This window comes from Halichoeres trimaculatus, unplaced genomic scaffold, assembly GCF_033239565.1.
Source record: "Halichoeres trimaculatus isolate MK-OKI-2021-1 unplaced genomic scaffold, fHalTri1.1 fHalTri1_scaffold_21, whole genome shotgun sequence".
In the NCBI taxonomy this organism is placed as follows: domain Eukaryota; kingdom Metazoa; phylum Chordata; class Actinopteri; order Labriformes; family Labridae; genus Halichoeres; species Halichoeres trimaculatus.
Window position 1 is genome coordinate 13,704,216 of NW_027437199.1, and position 12,628 is coordinate 13,716,843.

The following is a 12,628-nucleotide window of genomic DNA, read 5'->3' on the forward strand; positions in this document are numbered from 1 at the left end:
TCGCAAGCAAAACTTAAGAAACATCAACCTTGGTCTGAAAAAATAAAAGCCGCAACTTTGCTCAATGAAAGAACTTTGCTGGTGTGAAAGCTTGCATTAGAAAACAGTAGGTTCGAAAAAAATATATATATATTCGCTTGAAAAATGCGCGTTGTAATGACTTTTGCCAAGTTAGAGCACCTTGTAACAAGTCCAGGGTAAGTCCTGAGGTCATCCACTGCTAATTACCTCTCACTGCCTCACACTAAATGTGACAACATCAATTAGAGCCCCCTACTCTACCTTCTATCAACAGTCAGTGCCACTGAAAAGATATTTCTTTCTCTCTATCCCTCCCTCTCAGAGAGATGGGATCAGGCACACACCCTGTTGAACCCTCTTCCTGCACAGGGTTGTTTGATTTGTTCATGAGGTGATGGAAGCAACATGCCAAAGCGGTAAAATGTGCTGTCTCTAATGACCAAGGGGTTTTGCAGAGGGGTAAAGCTGACTTAAGGAGATGTACATATACGCAGAGCTGGGATTTGAGGCAGTAATCTCCCATTCTAAGAGGGGCTTACTACTTGTCAGGCTGCAGAGGAGAGCAGATCAGGAGCACCTTCAATATGCTGACTTAAAGTGTGCTAATATTTTAAGTGCTATTGAATGTATGGGGGGAAATTTCAGTAAATTAAAGAAATCCTGGTCCTGGACAGCCTGGAGCTCCCTGTTTAAGAGACTATTTATGCAGATTGTTAAGGTAGAATAATTCAGTTACACTATTTTAAAAACTGTCTATCCCCATGCTCCTGTGCTCTCTCTGGAGGTTAACCACATAGAAAATGTATTTAAGTTTAAGTGATAAGGGCAGAAAATATGAAGTCAATTTCAAATTGCTAAGAGCCCTCCTGGAATAAAAATCCAATGGAGAAAAAATAATTTTCACCCGTTCACATCAAATTTTTCAAGTCTTTTTTTAAAACTGGGGTCCTTCCAATGCAGAGTATCAAACAGTAGAAGAAGTGAAACATAAAAGATGGTGATAGTATTAATAGCCAAGAAGATTACAAAAGATAGACGTCAGGAATGAGAGTTCATCTTTTCCAGAGACAGCCACTCTTAAAGCTTTCAGTGGAAACTTAAAACACTTCAGATAAGCATTCATGCAAGTGTTTCACCACCAAAAAGGTCAATACACATTCCTATATTCAAAGCACTTCTCCTAACTCCTGCTGTGAACTATATCTCTGGTTATCTACTAAATACTGTGCTTTTGAAATCAGTATCTCCCATCTATTACAGGTATGCCAATGGGCAGCAAGGGCTACTCGGCCTCGGTGTGAGGATTTTAACTTATATCCCTGTTGCATGCTTGACAAGTAAGAAAAGGATTATAACAGGAAATAGGTATCATTCAGCTTTGGACAACAGTGACTTGACAGGCGTAGGCGTAAAGAGGACTTGTTGAACTTAAAGGGGTTTGTCTTTTCAATCCTGTGCTGATACTTGTGGGAGGATTTACACTGAACCGTTTCCTTGACAGGGCTGTTCGTGCTGAGCGGTGCGTGAGAGTCTTGTCTTTAACTAAAGGCATTGTGAGCTATTCGGGGGTTTCCATACAGTCGCAGAGCCTACTGAAAGCCTGAAGGTCACAGGTCAGGGGTGTTTACAGATGGAAGGACCAAATCATGGATAAGAGGAGTAGACAGGGTTGGGCATATGTCAGTCAAGCTCATTGCTGTTAAAGAAGAGCTTTAAACTGTTACTGTGATCAATCTGTAGAAGCTTCACATAATTTAAAATTCAAAAACGCTTTTTCTTATTTCAGACTCGTGCCTTTGAACCCACATTTTGGCATCGATTCAGCACACTGTATTTTGGCGACTATCCCTTTATCCCCACTACTACTTGCCCACTGATTGACCAGGCACATTATTCAAAGTTAATATCACTCAAACTTTCAGAAACAGTAACACTTTGGTAGTCATCAACATTAAAGCTACTCACGACTAAAAGTTTATTTGATGTGTATTTCAAATTTTAACAAATCTATTTGGATCACATAATAATCACAATGTTTGAATGAACAATACCACAAACTTTTTTTTTTTTATCAATTTAAAACAAATAAAGCCGTGTATGCAACCACCCTCCAACAACACATGCTGCATAAATTTCTGATATGACCAACCCATGGCCAAAAGACCATTTTTAGGGACCTTCCACAGTCTACAAGTGACTTTTTGAAACAGAATGCACTATGGGTAATGCATCTTTGATGCTATTATGAACTAAAAATAAGAAACTCTCAAATGAAGAGGGGAGAAAGGGGTATAGGGAGCTTAAAATAAGTCCAAGTATACTAATAAATTTGTGTACGCCAAAGGGTTAAATTAAAAAATGATGCTGTTGCCTCCTTGAGCGTTGTAATAGAAAAGCTGCACAAGGTTAGCTTTCTAACAGATACACTTTTTTGCTTACCATAATCTTCTACTTCTTAGATAAACTTGCTGTGAAATATCTTGAACATGGGCTTGCCTTTTTACCAATAGGGGTTTCACAAGAAAAAAAAGAGGGGCCATCCTTGATGTTCACACACTTGTAACATCTTAGTTCTCAAGCTCTCAGACACTGAAGGATTTTCATTGCGTGTTGCAGCCCCCGTCAGACATATATTTCACTCAGCTCACATGCCAAAAGCTGACTTTCCGAGGATTAACCGGTGCTTTGGAGGCCCAGGTCGTATCCAGAGCAAGTGCTTCATTCAACAGCGGACATTCCACAAAACGGCTTTGAGGGATCCACTAATGCCATGTATTAAGCTCCAAGTATTCCAAGACATGAGTCCTAATATGGTCCTCAGTTGGGCAAAATTACAGTATTACCAAAAATAGATGTGTTCTTCAAAAACAACTTAATCTATGCATGCTGAGCCATCTTAAGTTGTTTATTAAAGTTCTGACTGGTCGATTAAACTGCAAAGCAAAAACAAGTTTATCAAATTAGCGTGAAGATCATTTCAAGGCTGCAGACAATGATGCAGTTCATTCAAAGCCTGTTTCACGTAGACAAGACCTGAATCACTGAATTAAGTTTACAAAAACAGCTGCAGAAAAAAATATAGCGGATACATGCCTGACACTGATGTTCTTTCTACCGCATTTGGGAAAGAGCATTTGACCTATTCAGACTAAATTAGGCAGTGATCAATATCCGTTTCTGTCCTAGAATCTGAAACCAGAATCTATTACTTGTTTGCATTTACAGGGTCAAATAACTTGAACCTCGTCTCTGATGCTGGAACATGTCGAGTGTTTAGCTAGTTTGGCATGTTGACAATGTAATACAGCGTCAAGGCATGCAGAGGTCTTTGACCTGGAAAGGAGGAAGAAAAACAGACGTTGCCAAATAAATAATCTAAATGTAATAGTATTGTTCAATGTGTTAAGGAATTTTGGAGCTACAACTTCTTCAGTGTTTATACTGGCAGCGGTTTAAAGAAGCCCCTATGGAGGCATTTAACTGTCCGGTACACAGGCCTCCTATTGTCACCCTTATGTTGGAAACACACACACACACACACAAACACACAGCAGGGGACAAAAAAAGAGGAAACAGAGGAAATGAGAAGGTGTTTTCTGTTGAGGTGATTGACAGGTAAATCTGTCTAAGTTGTGGGGCCTTCTCAGTTCACTGGCCGTCAGAGTGAACATCTGGAATAAAGCACAGCTTTGGCCACCCACTGATTTTATGTGTAAGTATGTGTGTGAGTGAAGGGGGGCACGGCCCTCCATCAGGCTTAAGACATAAAGTCATTAAGGACAGCGGTTTTGTCTTTAATGGTTTCCCACTGGACAAAAGGGGAACACACACATGTAAACAGAAGGAACCTTCAAGTCATTTCCTTTTATGTAACAATTAAACTGCCAAGTCTAATTTAAAAGTACAGAACGGTTGACAGCTTCCCAGAAGTGGACACAGAAGTAACTGCAATTTTTCCCACTCTCATCTATTGCTAATTTTCGACAGACAGTTTCCTTTTTGCAAAATTTCCCTACACCCTACAGCTCAACAGTTACCGTGGCAAAGTTTTGTTCTACAAAAGGGACTAACCAGTCACGCTATCGATTCTGACTCCAGCGTGGTTAATTGATGTCTACAGCTTCATCCTGCAGAACATGTTGCAGAGGCCCCTAAAGCTGGTCAATGTGCCAAAAGTTAAAAAAGAAATCAAAAGAGTCTTTCTTAGTTCCCCTTTTTATTCTCTCATACCCCTCTTAGCGATTGAGATTGTCCTTAAAATGAATCGAATATGACAGACTCCTATTTTGGTCGAGGATGTTTGTCTCTGTTGTTAGGAGGCGGACTGATGGTTCAGTCTGCTGGATGATGATTCAAACCAGAGGTCATGTTTCAATGTTCTTCATAGAGATCAAGATGGATTTAGTTTTAACTGCAGGGCCTCAGAACAGAAAATGAATTCAAAACATCAACTAACCCATTTCTGTTTGGCTGTCAACATTTCCAAAAGCTCTAAGTTCCCTCATACAGCAACCTGCTTCTAAAACAAGTGCAAGCCTCAGCAAAAGTTATGTCTTGTTAATTTTAATTTATTAAATTTACATGGACAATGCATATTAATTGACATTTTAGTGAATATGCCAGAGTTAGCCAAAAGGCTAGTTTTCATCTATAGTCGTAGATGATGTTAAAGTGGGCAACCTAAAAAGCACAAGATAAAATAAAAAAAAGAAGAAAATTAATGCAGAGTCAGTTATTGGAAAACAAATCACACCCTAATGTCAAACATTACTAGGATCTGAGAGAAAAGGAAAAAATAATACATAAGCGTTAATAACAATAGATATGAAACACATGCATGACAAAAAGAAAATTGCATTAAGTAAGTTTTTAAATCATGCAAAGCATATAAAGAAACAACAGAAAAATAGGAAGTACAAAGTCATGCAAGTTGTTGACAGCTGGCAATGGTTCTTAAGTGAAACTTCTTCATCCAAGAAAAAACAAAACTGATTTCAACCAAAATAAGCACAAAGGCTTTAATAAGAATGTAACTTTGAGCCATTTAGAGTAGATTGTTTACTCAGACTGGGAACAAAGTTATTTTCAATGAAAACTAATTTATCAATTATACTTGCAGTACAAAATTTCCGAGTTCAACACCAAAGAGAGGACTGATCACCAATGGAGAATGAAAACCAGCTCATTCACCATGAAAGACTTCTGTACTGGCTGCTATTTTGGGTGCCTTTGGGAACTCAAAGTCCTTCTGATTTTATATTGCCAATAAAATTCAAAGGGCCAACTCCTTCATAGTCTCAGATTGCTTTATAATTTACATTGCATGGTGTAATTTGTTTTCAAAGGGTCTCTCGTTCGTTTTGAGGCAGCCTGTCAAAGACAACTACTCGAGGTGTTGTTGCATTTGTCAGGTCCTCCATGACCCATAATAAATAAGGTTTTAAGATAAGATGAAAATGTGAGCTCTTAGCTACAACAGAAAGACAGGGGTCTTCCTCCCAGCACTTTTGTTCCCATAACTCTTGACATCCTGTAATTTTAGTCCCTGTTGGAGTAGAGTGGTAACCCAGAAACCTTAAATAATACCTTGCCTGTTTCCTCTACAGTTCGAGTGGCCCAGTTTTATGGTCTTAAAACTTAATGTTTATCCCTCTAGCTAGCAGTAACAGCAACTATTGTCTAGAGCTGAAACAATTCCTCGAATAATTTGAGGTACTCGATTATAAAAAATGCTCGAGGAATTTCCTCCGCCTCGAGGAATCGTTAAATTTTAAAAAAAGATCAAACAGTGCTATTTCAAATACAGCTGACGCTAGAGAGTTTTCCAACCCCTCAAGTTACCTCTTTTTCAAACTAGCGACTGACAACAAGTCTAGCTTCTTTTCTGGAGTTTGGAGACTGATATGAAAGTATATATTGATTTGCATCTGCTGCTTGTCAACGACGTCTTGCTCGCAGCAGTTTCTCATCGTGGTCACACTGGCTATCTGATCTGTTTTCATGCACTCTTCAAAGTCCATTTTGTTTGGTCAGTGTGACTCACTTCTCTTTGGCACCTTTGGAGAGGTGGGCTTCAGCGTGGTACACTTCATACACGCTCACAAATGCGGACACTCCATATGATCAATGACATATGATCGCTGCGACCGCTTCTCTCTTTTACACTTGCTTGAAACAAATTCCATTTGAAAAATAACTGCTGTTTAAGTACACAAAAATGTGTTTTAGCCGATTACCCGACTACTCGATGGAATTTTCAGTAGAATACTCGAATAATTGTTCCAACAGTAGCTTTACCCACATAGTTACGTCAATGAATTTATTTAAACTTGTATGGTGCCATGATATAGTCCATCAAAAAGACTACATTTTACTGAAATGTACCCAAAGCAGCTGGGTATCAAAAGGACTGGTTTAAAAGTGGATGATTGACACAGGATGGGATTGAAGCCTCCTGCTCCATAACAACAAGTCGGCTTGGACCACTTCATGAACCAAGCATCTATAGAGTCACTTCAGGTCACAGCCTGCTGATCTCAAATCGGATGGATTTGATGTCACACTGGCATGGTGCAGCAGCTGTGGTGACCTCGCTCTTGGGTCATTTTAGTCTATCTCCGTGCATACAGAGGATTTACTGAGCAGTTTGTGGAATCTATAATACAGCTGTCAAAGTTTGTTTCCAGCTGTAGGCAGCACTATGTATGAGCTGTACGAGGAGGGGCTTGTGATATGGGGATCCTAGATTGTGAAGGATTAGAATGTGATGACTGTCTGCCAAAGAGACTGGCTGTAGTGCACAGTCTATCCCTTGTAATGCTGTCTGTATGTCTGCATGCCCATGCACAGCCACATCCAAAGTTTTTTTTTTCTCTGCTGAATTACACCATTTGCTAACCTGATTCATGTCGGCACTACAGACACACCAATGAACCAATCAGAGCGAGCTGTAGGCAGTATTTTGTTTTTTTATCTTCCTCCTCTTTTGACCCCTACATAAGAGAGAGAAAACATGGCTGCAAACGAAAGTGAAAGTGACCAGCTGGTCCCCCCAAAAACTGTAACTTTGTAATATGAAACTGGTTTGGGTTCTACCAAAGCGACACAACACAAGTAAGTTTGCAACAAGATCCAAGATCCATGCAGCCAAAACAAACAACTTTGATAAAAGTATTTAATAAGGGCACTCGGTATGACAAAACAAGTAAGCGCTGCAAAGATGTGACTGAAGCAGTAATGTTTTACCTTGCAAAGGATATGGTCCCTATATCGGTAAAAATCTGTGAGTTGAAACAAAAACAACTGCTTTATTTTTCCTTTCACAGTGACCAAAAATATTTTGCATTGATTTTTTGTGGGTCTTCTGGATTGCATTACACTGTAAGAGTCTAAAGCAGTAACTAAAATTTACATTTTCATTTTATGTTTTTTAGTATGTTGATTTTTTGTTTTTCCTTCTGAAAGTTAAATATTTTGCACAACTTTAAATGAAAGTTGGCTTAAGTAAAGTTTTCATGGCTGAAGTGCATTATAACAGGAAGTGACATTTGTATTTGATAGAAGTGTTGATTTTCTTGATGTTTGGTTCTGTTTATTGTACTTTTAAAATTTCTTGGATTTTAAAAACATGAGCATGCTACTTCAAAAAACAAGCTGAAGTCACTAAACTGATATGCTGCCTTGATAAGCTAGCTGTTATGTAGCAAGTGTGCACCTTACTTTAATGTTGTGTTCAAGTTGATTTTCCTTTTGAGTTAAGCAAAACAAAAAGACTGACTAAAAACTAAGAACTTGACATGATTTGTGACAATGTTTGTTTGATTTTAATTAACCCTGGCACAAGTTTGCTAAATTGTTAGTAATTTAGAACTTTGTTTTTAAATAGGTCATTTATACTGTTAAATAACACGCAAAATAGTCTGAACAATCTGAATAAATTAAAAAGAAACACCTGATAAAATTGTGATCATGATTTTCCAAAATTAAAATTGAGATACTTTCTGTTCATGTAGCCCACCCGAACTTATGATAAACAGTTTGATGCAAGCATGGGTGTCTAATTAGTTCCAGGCGTTGTATGAGAGTCTGGGATTGTTTTGGAAAACCGAACCAGAATTTTTTTTGCTCAATTGTGTGCAATATCACTTTTATCATTCAAGAAATAAAAATAATAATTCATTTGGTTTTGTTCTTCCTGTAAGAAAAAAATGTTACAGTAAGGTTAAGAAAATAATAAGTGGGTCAAATATAGCATTTATAAAATTTAAGTAAAAACTATAATATGAAAGTCTTTTTTTTATTTTTACTGTGCTTTACTGATTCTGTAATTTCAATAGTGAGGCTCAAACACCTATTCAAAGCACTGGCTCCTACTTTTCTGTGATGGTCACCTAAAAAGCAGTCATTAATCCATTTTCCTGTTTTTGTAGCAGCAACATTAGCACTGTTGAGGACAGTGAGGATAGTGCATTTCTGTCTGAAGAAAACAAAGTGAACAGCTCTGTGATTAAAAAATAATTTCAGTGTAACACAAGAGAAAAAGAGGGTATGATGCTGGTGAGTAAATGAAAGATTGTTACAGGGGTTAAATGTACTGTAACATTTTAAATATTAGTGATTAGATGATGCTTGAAACACGTCTGATCATTGTTATTATGCAGCAACTCTTTCTCTGGGGAAACAGAGGCAGAGCTGTTTCCTGTAAGGCTGATGTATGATGTCAGGGTGCCTCGGATGTTGAGGGACCACAGGTCAGAGATCACATTGGAGCTGGATGTACAGAAGTTGATAGATGTGTGAGAGAGAATCTCACTGCATGTTTAAAGAACAAACAGAGATTTGACCTCACATTAATTTTACTTTACGAAAGTGGTTCAGGTTTTGGCCCAGTAACTAAGACATACACCCCATGTACAAACTCTGTAGTTCTCCTGTAGAGGGAGCACTCTTAATTAGCAATAAATACAGTTAGACTGTTTGCATAGAGGAGACTGAATTTGAGTGACTTAGATTATGCGTTGCTTTGCAAATGAGTTTATTGACTCAACTGATGGAAAGAGACAAGCACAGGTATCAGAGAGGATCTGAAACTTCAGTTTTATAAACCCACTGGATGTTTCCATCTTGCTCAAGCACAGGCAGAGTATTTATATCTTCATAGACACATGTGACCAAAATAACCTAGAACAGGTATAACTACTGATGCCTTTTGGGTGCTCATTCCCACAGAGTCTTCTCACTGTCTCAAAGATTCAGATTGACAGAGAACGCTGGCAGTCATCCAGGGTTCAGAGAGCCATGGTTACATGTGTAACTGCCAGAGGCAATTCTTCCCATTGGATGACTTATACCAATGGTGTATCGAGGAAACCTGGGTACTTACTTTACAAAGATGGAGCACAGGAACCGAAAGAAGGACCATGCCCAGTGGATGGGGGGGGTCGCCACTTTCACTCTGTAGTAACTTGTGGATGTATTTGGCATTGCCAATGAGGCTGGGGCACATATATCCCCCAAAGACACCCCTTTAAGAATTGTCCATAAAGTGGAGACTTTCCAAGAAGAATGACACTATACCTCAGACAGTATGGTCCTGCCTGCCACAGAATATGACATGGAAATTGCTTCAATGTCCAACGGGACAGGTGCTGTTTGGAGAAAGCACATCTTTTCTTGGCACCATCACGACAAAGAAAGAGATGTTCTAGCTGAAATATACCCAGTAGCATCCACGCTGAAGACACATACTGGGTGGACTTGTCCCATCATCTCCCAGTCTAGGTTTCAACTTTACCAGCTGGATGAGTTAGCTGAGATGTTAACTTGCCAGTATCTTCAGAAGGAATGTTGTGAAAGGCCAGAGAGCAACACTTTAACCATCATAGTTCCACCTCAGTTGCTAACTGACAGTCATAACTGATAAGTAAGGAGACAAAAGTCTGTCATATCAAAGCAGACAAATTCTCCAAAGCTGGAGACAATTATTTGACAATTTATTCACACTGGCACTGCATTCATATTTCAAAAAGGCACAAGGGTGAGTATATCATACCACTTGATGGACTAAAAGTGAAGATGTTTTTTCGCAAATATTTTAAACTTGTATCAAGTTCCGAAGAGTGTTCAACACTTAAGATCCAAAGCCTAGTTCAATCTGATTTGCAACACTGCAGCAGCTTCCCTTCCTGTTTTCCATCAATGTCCACGCTGTGATGGAGCATTTCTACTGCAAACACTTTTTACATCTACTGTATCCATCACTCCTGCTGCTGCTGATCTGGTAGTCAGACTTTTTTAATCACACACACATTGCTGAAAGTGCTTCTTACTGGAGAAACGAGGGCATGATGAACTCTATTGATCCCAGAGGGGAAAGCGTGTAAATAAAGCAGAAGCTGCTTGTAAACAGTGCCAGTAAGATTGTTGCAAGTCTCAGAGAACTTTATGCCATTTTCTAAAGGCAAATAAAACAAGAATGTATTTCATTCAGCTGAAAGTATGCAAATTTTTATAATTTCTGCATTCTTTCAGGCATCTTAATGTAGTTAATCTTTTAGGAATTAACATTACATTCTAAATACACTGAGTTTGTATTTGGTTCTGCAGCTCTATAGCAAAGTGATGCAGACTCCGACATGACTTTTTTATAAATAGAGAGTTACGTCCCTTGACCTGAGGCCTCATACTGATCTTAATTAAACTCTTTAGCCCTATCCATTACACTTCTCTGGCTTCTTGACTCTTTATTAGTGGGACAGTGGGACTTCTATCACTGTACTGTGGAAATAGCAAGGATGTAAGCAGCATACTGTCACTGTATGAGATCCTTTATAGCTCTGATCCAAAACTTTCTGTTGGGAGTCAAAGTTAGAGGAGCCGACCGGACACATCTTTTGTTATGAGACATTAAATCAAAGAAGTGGACATTGATCGGTACATTACCGATTGAGGCGTTTGAGACGTTCCGAGAACCAAATCAGCGCTGACGTAGCGGTGAGTAAATTTCTTCTTTTTCATTTCTCAGATTTTATTAACTTGACCTAAATAACTCTGATGTGTGTGTGTTTGGATGTTGTAAGCAGAACCCGTGTTCTGGATTAAGATGGCCCATGAGAAAAGGTTTCAGGGGATTCCTATGTCAAAGGTACGTTATGAGCCGATCGAATTGAGGGTGCAACGTGACCGTTGAAAGTCCCTTCATGTATTCATTCCTTATCGGTTGGTATCAACCCGCCGGACATGTCTCTTCCAAATATCACTGAGCGGAACCAAACCGTTTTTCATAGAACAACAGTCAACATCTTGAAAACAAAAACTTTTTCTCCTTTTGGACTCATTTCACATCGACATTTTGTTATTGGGGTGGAGGTCTGGTGACTGCATGTGGAGGCATATGATTCGCATGATTTTTAAACTCATCAAACCCTCTAATGACCTCCTCGTGCCCTGCAGATTGGGTAATTGTCGTCTTCACCCATGGCAGGGCCATTAGATTTTTCCATTCTTTCAGATTTGTTCTGCCCAAATGTATGCATTTATTTGACAGCTGATTTATGACAGACCTCTTTTGACTTTTTATGAATTTAGGTCACTTGTAAAGACCCAAAAGTATGGAGCTTCCAAAATTGGATGAACCATTTTAATAAACACTGCACTAAAAACAAAAACAGGATTACAGCAGCATCTAACATCCAGGTCAAAAAATATGACGCCCACTGTTGCGAAACTTTCAATAACTGTATGAGTAAACATCATTTCAGTAGATTCCCAGATGGCCACTTGAGGCCTGTTGGTGGTAAAGTCGTTGATGTACCATTTTCTTTTCTTTTTTTTCTCCTAAAAGTTGAGTTTTTATGCTGCATTTCAACCTCCTTTCCTTACAAGCCTCCAAGAGGCAATGGCAGAAAAGTGGCCCCTTGGCTTGTTGTAGGATCCAGTAGATTTATCAGCCATGTCAGACTCTTTCCATCACTACAGGCTGATTTAACTGTACTCCTGGGTATGTTCGATGGACTCTTAATCTTGTTGCATTAACCCCCTGACTTTTGCGTCTCCATTATCTTCATACTCAGTTACTCTGACTGTTAATCTTCACAATAATGGTTTAGATAGAGACTGTGGAGCGTCCACGTCTGTGAAGCTCCCTGCCCAGTCACCTCAGGACCCCATTGACTGTGGATGCTTTTAAGAAACACTTAAAAACATTCCTCTTTAAAGAAGGCTTTTAACTTACAAAAGTGCATTAAAAAACTTTTTTTTTAAACTTTTGATGAAGCACTTTGAGATTTTTTAAAAATGAAAAGTGTGTCATAAATAGAATTTATTAAAAGTACCAAGTCAATCACTTCACCTATATGTTGCGCTCTAGGTTTTTAAACTTTGAATTAATTTCTGTTTACCAGAGAATCTTGCTGTGATTCTAATTGTTTTGGAAACAGACAGAAAACAGGACAAAATTTTAATTCCACCATAAATGGGAAATAATAATGAAAAAAAATCATACTTTTTTTTTTTTTCTTAGGAATCACCTGGTCAATTAAAAAAAAAAAAAAAAAAAAGTTATCAGATTTTAAATGTAGACATTCAGCAGCATCTGCTATCTGTTTCC

At 38.6% G+C, this 12,628-nt stretch overlaps 1 long non-coding RNA gene across 2 annotated transcripts in view; it reads right to left on the reverse strand.

Moving 5' to 3' along the window:
• Window positions 1-12,628, reverse strand: part of LOC141810306 (uncharacterized) — a 51,504-nt gene that overhangs the window by 25,172 nt on the left and 13,704 nt on the right. The gene's annotated exons all lie outside the window — the stretch shown is intronic.